Source organism: Panthera uncia, chromosome A2 (genome assembly GCF_023721935.1).
Source record: "Panthera uncia isolate 11264 chromosome A2, Puncia_PCG_1.0, whole genome shotgun sequence".
Taxonomy (NCBI): Eukaryota; Metazoa; Chordata; class Mammalia; order Carnivora; family Felidae; genus Panthera; species Panthera uncia.
The window spans coordinates 135,879,792-135,891,246 of record NC_064816.1 but is presented as its reverse complement, the minus strand read 5'-3'; the positions used below and the strand labels follow the sequence as shown (position 1 = coordinate 135,891,246).

Here is an 11,455-nt window from a genome sequence, read left to right as displayed (position 1 = left end):
AATCTTGGAATATCTTGGCGTTCTCTTACGATAAGCCCACTGTGTCTTTTGTGAACATGAACTGATTCTGTTTGCCACAACATGCCATTGTGAGCACAGCTTTTCAGCCTGTGTTCCCGTCAAAGCAGAAAGTCTACAGAAAGGTACCTAGACATCACGCCAGACCCTATTCAGTAATTTCAGCTTCTCATTCAAGCCATGGGAGAGATGCCTTCTCATTGAAGTTTATTTTTTAGCAAAGACAAACTTTATGGTTTAATTTTATTTGCACACATTGGATTTCTTTCTTTCCTTCTTCCTATTTTTTTAGAAAGTTGCCTGAAATTAATTTTGCATGTAAAGGAGGATGGAAAGGGCACAATTCTTTATAAAAGTGTTTTGATCTAATGCAACAAAAGCAGCTATATCCATAATTTTGTTTCTCGTTGTATATAAATATCTGAGAAGAAAAGCTAGCTTTCACCAGATTCCCAAAGCCTCTATGATACAAAAAGGGTTAAGAATAATAGCATGAAGTTAAACATATCTTGAGGTCAGAGAATCTTTATAATCTGCCCCCCTTTCCACAGCACCTGGGAGAGTAACTGCAATTAATGCCCAGAATGTTGGTCATGGTAGTTATGGTTTTCCCATTCCCTAAAGGATGTTGACCACAAGAGACAGAGTTGGCTGAATGGGCAGGTACACTCGTGAAAATTAATTTTAAAACTGAGGGCAAATCTCTATTCCTCATCAAGACAAGGAAGAAAGCTTCTGTATTAAATATCTTATGGCCTGGAAAAGGAAAATCTGACTGGGAGGATGTAAAATGAAAATTGGTTTCCTTTCGTTGATACTACAAAATGGTGGGGGAGAATATGTTTTTTTTTTTTTTTTTACTTGTACTGCATTTCCATACTGGATTCAAAGTCAAAGTCTTTAACAATTAAAGTAAACATCATTAGGATACTGATATTTTCGTGGGCCATATTATGTCCCTTCGAAATTCATATATTGAAGTCCCACCCCAGTACCTCGGAATGTGACTTTATTTGTAGACAAGGTCCTTGCAGAGGTCATCGAGTTAAAATGAGATCACTAGGGTGGCTTCTAATCCAATATGACTAGCATCCTCACAAAGAGGAAATTTGAACACATACAGGATGGATGGAAGACACGGGGAGAGGATGGCCATTTACAAGTCAAGGAGAGAGACCTGGAACAGACCTATCTCTTATGCCCCTTGGAGGAAACGAATCCTGTGGACTCCTTGACCCGGGACTTCTATCCTTCAGAACTGTGGTAAAATAAATTTCTGTTGTTTAAACCACCTACTCTGCAGTGCTTTGTTAGGGCAGCCCTAGCAAGCTAGAACATATATACAGAATAAATCCCAGGAACTCCAGACAAAGACCATGAAAATAGGCTAGGGGGACCCTGGAAGTAACACTGAACTGGGACACAGAGGCAGATAGGATTATTAATCCCTATGACCACCGCCTAAGGAAGGAGAAAGCTCTTCAGCTCTAACATAGATCAGCAGCTCAGAGCTTCAAAGTTTTAAGTTCTTCCATCATACTTTAAGTCTATCAGATAACGTGATGCCTCTGGTATAGGAGTCAAGATTTGTGTGTCTAATTAGTAATTTTTTTTCATGCACAGAAGTGTAAAATGTAAAATCTCAATGTGAGGGGTAGAGGAAAAGGAGGAATTATAAAAGCAGCCTGAAAAGTAAATCCTTACTTTATTGGGCTCCGGCTACAACTGACTTGGCTAACCTGCTTCTGCTTTTTGCACAGCAAGTCGTCAGTTGCTTTTCTTTGCCCCTATTCCCACCTCTGGAGGAACGTGGGTGTTTCCTGGCTCCTCTCCCTTTATACCCTCTCATGGTTTCAGGTATCTCCTTAATGGCCTTGGACTCCTGTTGTGCTTCAGGCTTGAGTTTGCATCCTGGCTGTGCCCTTTACTTCTTGTAGGTTGCTTTGGGCAATCTGATCAGCCTTCCTGAGGTCTGAGTTTCTTTAGAATGCAACAGTATCACCATCACAGGGTGTTATGGAGCGTGAGCGAGAAACTGCCTCTAAGTTCTCAGCATAGGTGTGGCCCAGAGCAAGTGTGCAATAAATGAGAGCTGAATTAAAAATAACAACAATACAAACCGGTATATGGTACTTACTATGTGCCCAACACTGATCTAAAAGCTTTACATGTATCGACTCATTTAATTCTCACAACAGATGAGGAAACTAAGGCACGGAGAAATTATGCAACTTGCTCAAACTCACACAGTCAGTAAATGATGGTTCTTCGTTACTCAGGTAGTCTGACTCCAGACACTATCTTCTCAAAATATTAGGCATACTATATCTCTCCGACTATTATTATTATTTATTAATGACACAGCCCTTCTTTTCTCTCTTGAGCTTCCAAATCGTATGGCTTAAAAACAAAAATAAAGGGGTGCCTGGGTGACTCAGTCAGCTAAGCATTCGACTTCGGCTCAGGTCAGGATCTCATAGTTCATGGCTTCGAGCCCCACATCAGATTCTGTGCTGACAGCTCAGAGCCTGGAACTTGCATTAGATTCTGTGTCTTCCTCTCTCTCTGCCCCTCCCCTGCTCTCTCTCTCTCTCAAAAATAAATAAACATTAAAAAATTAATAAAAACAAAAATGAAAACAACAACAACAAAACTCTCTGGATACCTCACAGTCACCTCAGATGCAACATGCTCAAATGAGTCCCCACACTGCTCACCATCCCTGCTCCTTTCTTGGGAGTGGGTGGCATATAGCCCAGCGAGAAACCTGGTGTCACATAGATTCTTTGTTTTCTCTAACCTTCCCACACCCCAGCAATCTATTGATTTCTATTTCTATCCTCTTCTCTCCATCCCTAAAACTTCCCTTGAAGTTCAAGACGTCTTCGTCTCTGCTCTAGATAATAGCAACAGCCTTCCAACTGGTTTTCTGCCTCTAGGCTCAAAGAGCCCGTATCTCCTTACCTCACCTTCTCCACGGATTTGTTTTTAAGTTTATTTATTCATTTTGAGAGAGAGGAAGAGAGAGAGAATCCCAAGCAGGCTCCGCAGCACTGTCAGCACGGGGCCCCATGTGGAGCTCCGGTCATGAACTTTGAAATCGTGACCTGATCTCCAACAGTTGGACACTCAGTTGGACGCTCAGCCGACTGAGCCACACAGGCATTCTCCAACAGATGTAAAATACAAATCTGACCATTTCAATGCTGCCTAAAGGATTAATTTGGGGTTCATTAGCATAGCCCAGAAGACCCCCATATATGACTGCTATCTACCTCTCCAGCCTCAACTCCCCCTCCTACCAAGTCCCATACTTCCCTGAACTTGACTAATCTTCTGTTGCTCTCTTCATCCTGCTATCCTTCCATCCCTGTCTCAGTCTCTGACCACTTACTTTCCCACCATCTCTCTTTGTCTCTCTGTCTCTGTCTCTCTTTCAGTCTCTCTCATACACCATGTTGTTTCACGACTAGTATATTAGAGTCTACATTTTAAAATATTGCTCAGCTTATCCACCGGGAATACATAAAACGATCACAGGAAGATATGATCACTAACTTTCCCACCCACCATTTCTCTCCCTGCCAAAATACTCACCAAATTAAATTTGTTACTTGAAGAAAAATAAAATCACTTGAAAATCAGTTTTATAAGTAAGCAAATTTTTAGAAAATCATCTCTCAAAGACATAAAACTTCTAAAGCAACCACATGCCAGCAATTATTTATATTCTGTTTTTAGCATCTTCATACCTCATGTTCTATCTGAAAGATTAAATGACTGGTTTTCTCCTGGTGACATAATGGACTAGCGTGTGACCAGTTATCATTTCTCTTCTCTGAAACCAAAAGCTTCAAGGACATAGAGATGGAATTGTTAAAAAGGCCTTGGGATTGACACGGTTACGCGCCTGCCCCTGCTGCTGAAAATGTACAGTTTATCACTGTGTGTCACGAACGTCAGGATGAGGCAAACTTGTGGTAGCCTATCCAGTCTCCCTCTTTCCTTGCATGCCAGTTTCCCATTTAATCCATAAAAGTTACATATTGAAAGTACAGATGAAACTGAGTGCCCCTTGATCACCTGCGCTCTGGGTCGAGCACTCAGAAAAATTCTCAGTAGTTGGTAGATGGTGCTGCGGAGTAAAAAGAAGAAATTGGAAGCAGCCCGACATACCGTTATTTCATCTCCTAACCTGACGGGAGAGCAGTATTGTGTAATGGCAGAATGCACAGGCTTGGAAGTCAAAGTCACCAGGGTCTTCTTTGCAGCTGTACCTATGTGACGATGGAGAAGCACTTAATCTAAGGCTCTGTTTCCTCATGGGAAAATAAATAAATAAATAAATAAATAAATGGGCAGTTGTGTGTAAAACATATAATTAAATATTGAATAACAAATGGAAGCTCTTCTTATTTATGAAGAGTGATAGGGCAGTGATTGACAATTTCAGGAAAGCTAGTTCTTAACATCAAATGGGAATGAGACATTACTAAAATCTTTAGTCACTGAAATCTCTCACCATTCAAGGATTTAAGTTTTGTATATGATGCAGAAAGTATACCTTTGGCTGCTCAACTTTCAAAAATATGTATATACTACATACTATAATCTTAATGATTTTTTCTACTTTTATAAAATGGCTAACCCAGAAATCTTTTCTCTGATCTTCAATTAAGAGAAAAATAAAGTAATCCATAATGATATGTTCTCCAAAAGTTACATAATTATATATTAACCCAAGCCCATCCTTGTCCTTATATCTATTATTTAGGATTAGCAAGTTGGTGTGGGGGAAGAAATAGATTTCAGTAAAAACTGTATGTGCTACCTTCTACTCTGAAGTTTGTTATTAAAAATGTGTTGTAGTGATGAAATAATTGGAAACCAAGTAAGTGAACAAAGTTGGATTAACACAATGTGTTAAAATTTTATAGGGTCTAGTTAGAAACACAGCACATCAGTCAAAAGACAGAAACTCCTAGATGTATTAATTTTTTTCTGATAATAGTTGCATATTGGCCTAATAACTCACTGTGCCAGAGGTAGGCAATTTGTTTTCAATCAAATCAAACCTACTTATCCTTTTTAAGTAAAGAACAATTATAAATACGTCTTATTGAATATAATACTCCTCAAAATGAAAATTTTAAAGCCAGTCTTAGATTCCAAGTGTAAACTCTAAATCATCTAATAGAGGGAAAACTCAGGATCTTATATAAAGCCTTCAGATAAATAACGATCACTTTCCAAATACCTACCATTCTGATGACAAGCACTGCACTAGCTAACTTTTGTTTATTTTTTCTAGTCTTCTCAAAAACTGGCTTTTCACATTTGAGGAAACAAAGTCAGAGAAGGCAAGGGACTAACCCAAAGTCAACAACTTGCTAATGTTTAAACTGGGATTAGCTTATTCTTGTATCTTCCTACTAGGGGTTAGGCTTCCCATGAAAAACTGTCTTATTTTATTTAAAAGATACTTCTTACAAAAGAGTTATTTGCCAAAACTTCATACGGCTGTATAGCTCATGAAAACAATGAGATTCAGTGGGTAGAGGAATTTGTAGCTCTTCGTGACTAATGTACTTTTAAAATATACTAACGATCATTAAAGCCAAATATCCCATGAAAAATAATAGGCAAAAGAAATAAAGTGTTCTTTTAAAACCTGGTCTTTGGTTTCCTGTTTCATATTATAATTGGTTGATGTCTGAGAAAGTCTGTGTTCATTTTCAGAAATGGCAACAATCTCCTAAAATAGAGTCTGGGCATAAATGAGAAACAAAACGAGCTTTACTCTTTAAAAAAAAAAAAAAGAAAGAAAGAAAGAAATGTCTTGGCAAGAAAAAAGAATGCCCTTAACAAACTATGAAAAAACATGAACTTTAGTATTTAAGAACCAAGTTTATGAATGATTGGTAACGACAGAACTTGACAATGCCCAGTGTTGGGAAGGAAAACTTTCTTTGTCTCATTTGCTATTGCTGAGTTCCTTCGTTGAAACAGACGTGTTAGAAGAGAATTCTGCAGTGTCTGTCTACGTGGAAATGCACATACCCTTTGCGTTAGCAATTCCACGTCAGCCTGGCAAAAGTGTGCCGATACATACACACACACACACACACACACACATACATACAAATGCTAACTACATTTTTGACAGAGGAGACAAAATCTTGAGAAAATGAAACGTCCAACAATAAGAATTTGAAAAGAATTGCCAGATAGGGTACAGTGAAGCACATTGTGGTTACTACAGATACTCCAAATACATTGTCATGTGGGAAAAGCAAGTTGTAGACCATTGTGGACACCATAGGCCTATTTATGTTAAATATATTGTCAAATTAAACAAAAATGCCCTTAGACTGATGTGGCTCCATTGCGGTGGCAGCCTATAGAGGCAAACCAAAATCTAAACCTACAGATGCCTCAAAGTCACAAAATTAAAACACTAGGGACAACCAGTCATAAACAGCCAATAGGCATAAAGCTTTAGCCAATCAATAATTTCCTTTCGTTGCTTCCCTTCTGTTCTCTGTATGAGTCTTTCCCCTGGTCCTTGTCTGCGGAGCCCTCCTAACCACTCTGGTTTGGTGCTGCCCGATTTGAATCAGTTTTTGCTCAAATAAACTCTTACAATTTTTAATATGCCTCAGTTTATCTTTTAACAGTATACACGCACATTCGCTTTTACATTTCTAGGAAATTTCTGGAATTACATAGAAGAAACTGTAACCGGGAGTTATCACTGGTAGAGAGAGGAGGGAAGAGGACTTTTAGTTTTCCACTGTGTAATTTTGTATTATTTCACCATAAGCAGCAATGACTTTGTAAGAACAAAAAGGATTTTAGAACAACATAATATAAAAGACTGTACAAGTGATTCTATTTAACAAAATTATGAAGGGCACCTGGGTGGCTCAGTTTGTTACGCCATCAGCTCTTGGTTTCAGCTCAGGTCATGACCTCCCAGTTTGTGGGTTCAAGTCCTGCATTGGGCTCCACGCTGACAGTGTGGAGCCTGCTTGGGATTCCATCTCCCTCTCTCTGTCCATCCACCTCCTTTATCAAATAAATAAACTTTAAAAAAAAAGTTATTAGAGCTACAGGAAGTGAGGTCCCCACCTGCTAACATCCAGGATGGAAGTGAGCGTTGCTGGGGCCCGGATGTGAGGAGAAAGGGACTGACTGTAGGCAGAGCGTGTCTCCGCCCAGCCCTTGGATTCAGCTCCTTCATTTCCAACCTGGAAGAAAGTTACATCTATTCCCTGGACCATGAAAAGCTATGACAATCCCCCTGAGATAAAAACCACCAGATCAGGGCCTAAAGGATTCCTTACCCTCTTATCAAGTGCAGAAAGAATCATCCTGATGTCGAAAGCAAAATGGTTTTGACCATTTTGACTTCTCCCTTCAGTGCTCGCCACCAGGTGCATCTGGCGAAATCAGTCATCATATCTTGAGCTATGACGATAAAAGTCATATTGAGCAGGATGTTGTCAACCAAACCAGGAACCTTGCTCTCTGGCTGAGAGCAAATAGCAGTGTCCTCCTTGGGATGGAGACTGGGATAAAGATCTGGGGGAAACAGACCAGCACCCATTTGTCTGGGGGCACGGCCAACTATGTGGCAATAAAAACCCTGCAAACATCGTTGCGGAACATGAGAGTAACCTGGCTTCAGGCATGCGTGCTCTCTCTGCTGAATGTTCCGCCGTGGAAAAACAATGGAAATGCACGGCACCTAAAGATCTATCTCATCAAATGCCAGACCCTAGAAGTCTCTTGCTTCTTCCTGCTACCAGTGGGTCTTCATTTTTTTCCCCCTCCTAATCTAGTCATAGAAAGATTAACTGCCTGTGACTTAAAAAAAAAAATTTTTTTTAATTATTGAAGCTTAAAAATGTGCAATAATAATTTGAATCATTTTGAGTACTTTTACAGCTCCATCTTGAATCAAATGTTAAACAAAGTTTAGTCATACAGAAGTAAGATCTATCACAAAAAACTTTCCTTTTTCCTTACAGGAAATTTAATGCCTCAAAGAGTTTACCTTAAGATCTTAGTGACTTTGTACTATAACCTGTGAGTACACAGTAGATTGGATTTGACACATCCCAAACAATACCACCATTTTGAGACATCATCCTTTTTACTTCTTAAAGGAAGTCTGAGGCAAGAAGAGGCAATGACATTTGTGACATTTGTGACATCTGGGCAGATGAGTTTTTTTCTTCTCTCCCACCTTCTCTCTCCACCTCCTCCCTTCCCTCTCTCTTTGGTTGCAAACAAAGGAGAAAAAAACAAAGAGAAAACATATCATTATGAACAAAGAGAAAAGCATTTGTTTTGGTTTTTTTGTTTGTTTGGTTTGTGTTTGTTTTTGAGAAAAAGCACAAAAGGGGGAGAAGCAGAGAGAAAGAGGGAGACAAAGAATCTGAAACAACCTCCAGGCTCTGAGCTGTCAGCACAGAGCCCAACGCTGGCTCAAGCTCACAAGCTGTGAGATCATGACCTAAGCTGAAGTCTAGATCGTAACTTGAGACAAGGTCAGATGCTCAACTGACTGGGCCACCCAGGCGCCCCTGCATTTTTTCAGCTTTTTTTTTTTTTTAATTTTTTTTTTTTTTAACGTTTATTTATTTTTGAGACAGAGAGAGACAGAGCATGAACAGGGAGGGTCAGAGAAAGAGGGAGACACAGAATCTGAAACAGGCTCCAGGCTCTGAGCTGTCAGCACAGAGCCCGACGCGGGGCTCGAACTCACGGACCGCAAGATCGTGACCTGAGCCAAAGTCGGCCGCTCAACCGACTGAGCCACCCAGGCGCCCCTTTTTTTTTTTTTTTAAGTTTTTTTTTTTTTTTGCATTTTTTCAGCTTTTTATCGAGCACCCTCCCTGTACCAAGAATTATGCTACGTCACAGTATCCAAAGCACATACTTTGCCTTCACTGAGTTTAGCTGGGAGTGGGGTGGAAGGGATATAGGCCAGAAGTCACTCTTCCATTGCAGTGCGAAGTTACATGGCAAGTAAATGTCTCATAGTCCTCAAATATCTACACAAAATAATATGTACCTAACTGTCCTCTTCCTTAATAGGTCAGATGCCATCTAAAGATCACTATTACTTTACCAGCAGCCAATTTATAGAAAAATTGGGGAAAGTAATTTCTTTCATGACTACCTCATTAATAAAGATGAGCATTAAGGAAATATTTCTCATTTTGTGGACTTCTACTCTTTGTTTTGTCCTAATCACTCCTATGGGATGTCATTTTTCCTGTTAGCCACTTTTATGTCAGCAAATGTTTGCTATATTGAATCCAACAATGAGTTCTCCTGGATGGATATATTTATCCAAAGTTCACTGCCAAGAGTTTTTTTTTTTTTATTTTAAATTTTATTTTATTTTTTGAGAGAGAGAGAGAGGGGGCATGCGCATGTAAGCAGGGGAGGGGCAGAGGGAGAAGGAGAGAGAGAATCTCATGTAGGCTTCATATCCAGTGCAGAGCCCAATGTGGGACTAGATCCCATGGTTGTGAGATCATAACCTGAGCTGAAATCAAAGGTCAGAAGCTCAACCGACTGAGCCACCCAGGCGCCCCAAGAGCTTTTTTCTTTTTTAAACACCATTTCCTGTCTTCATCACTACTCAGCAAGTACCCTTAAATTACTACTCATGATCTCTTAGCAAACGTCTGCTTTCTTCCAACAATATAGAATGTATCTATATAATAAACCAAATGGTCTACTTTATATCCGTACTCCTTTCCAGTTCACTTTCAAAAATAAAAGCAGGTACCTTCTTTAATAACTTCGAAACTAAGCCCTCTGCTGTACCTGTGAGACTGGTTTTGTATGACACTTGAGAGTTTAGGGATGCAATCTGTATCTAACAAATGAATTCTGCATCTTTTGAAGCTACCTTGCTCAATTCCTTTAGCATATTGTGCTAACAGGATGAAACTATGTTTCTATAGCTCTCCCATCTTTAAAATGTTTGTATAGTCCACATTCTATGGACAATTTCGGTTGACATATCTATCATCCCTATCAGTGTGCAAGTTCCTGAAGAGCAGGGATACCATTTGTGTCTCAGATACAAACAGGATCCTTAGTGAAAATACGGGATCTAAGAGGAAATCCAACTTTGCTTCTGTAAACCCGATCGTATATAAAGTTGTGTATTACATAAATTGTTCCTGCTAACTCTCTTTTTCTGTTTAGTGGTCTCTTTTCTTACTGGGTTCATGGCCAAGTCTGCTATGGAAGAAGTCTACAGTTTTGACATTCCACTTGACAACAGCAATACAGATACCTTCCCACATCCAATAAAAACATATCCACCTCCTTCCTCCTACAGACACTTACACAATTAGTTCTGAGGCCAAATACTTTCTGTGTATTATATTAGTCAATCCTTTCAAGAATCCTCAAAAGTATATAGCATTGCCATTATATAGAATAGAAGGTTAGTTCCCTCAGGCTTGTATAGTGAGTAAATAAATGTTGGAGGCTGGGATTTGCCCTTACAACTGTCCAACTCCAGAATCCATGCCTTTTCCAATTTGTCTTGCAGCCTCCATTCTTTCTAAGTCCTGATCATCTGAAAGCCATTTATGTATTCTAAGTAAACTAGTCCATATAGAGTATCCTTCCCAGATCATTATCAAATTGTCTCTTTTCATGGTTTACTTATGAAAACATGGTTTTGACAATAGAATTGTGATTGGAGGCGAGAATAAAAGACAGAGCTAAGAAAAAGGGCAACATTGGTCCAAGAGGGCCTACATTGTGAAAAGCGGCCATGACAACTCCCGCACTTAAAATTCTTTAGTGGTGGGGTGCCTGGGTGGCTCAGTCAGTTAAGTGTCCGACTTGTGATTTTGGCTCAGGTCACTGTCTCACAGTTCGTGAGTTCGAGCCCCTCATCAGTTTCTGTGCTGCCGGCCCAGAGCCTGTTGGGATTCTCTCTCTCCCTCTCTTTCTCTCTCTCTCTGCCCTTCCCCTGCTCATGCATGCTCTCGCTTTCTCTCTGTCTCTCAAAATAAATAAAACTTAAAATATTTTTTAAAATAAATAAGAATTTAATAAAAGGACACTTTTAAAAATTCTTTCGTGGTTTCCCATTGGCTTTTATTTGTTTAATACATAATTAGTGGGTCCCTACTAAGTCCCAGCTACTGTTCACCAGAGGAAAGTAGACCAAACAGCTGCCCTCATGATGCTTACATTATAGGGAGGTGATGGAGAGTAAAAACAGATAAATGTAGCATACTGTGATAGGTAGGCATGGAAAAACAGGGCAAGTTAAGAAGTCTGGGAGTGTCTTCCTTGTAAAGTCCAAATTTTCGTTTGGCAGACAAAAGATTTCACCATTTGGTCATCATCTACTGTATGCCACGGTAAAAACTACACTCAGTCTTTCCGA

At 39.6% G+C, this 11,455-nt stretch overlaps 1 pseudogene; it reads left to right on the top strand.

Annotated features, from left to right (window-relative positions):
- Positions 1-4,147: 4,147 nt before the first annotated feature.
- Positions 4,148-10,403, top strand: LOC125930460 (uncharacterized; annotated as a pseudogene).
- The last annotated feature ends 1,052 nt before the right edge of the window (positions 10,404-11,455 follow it).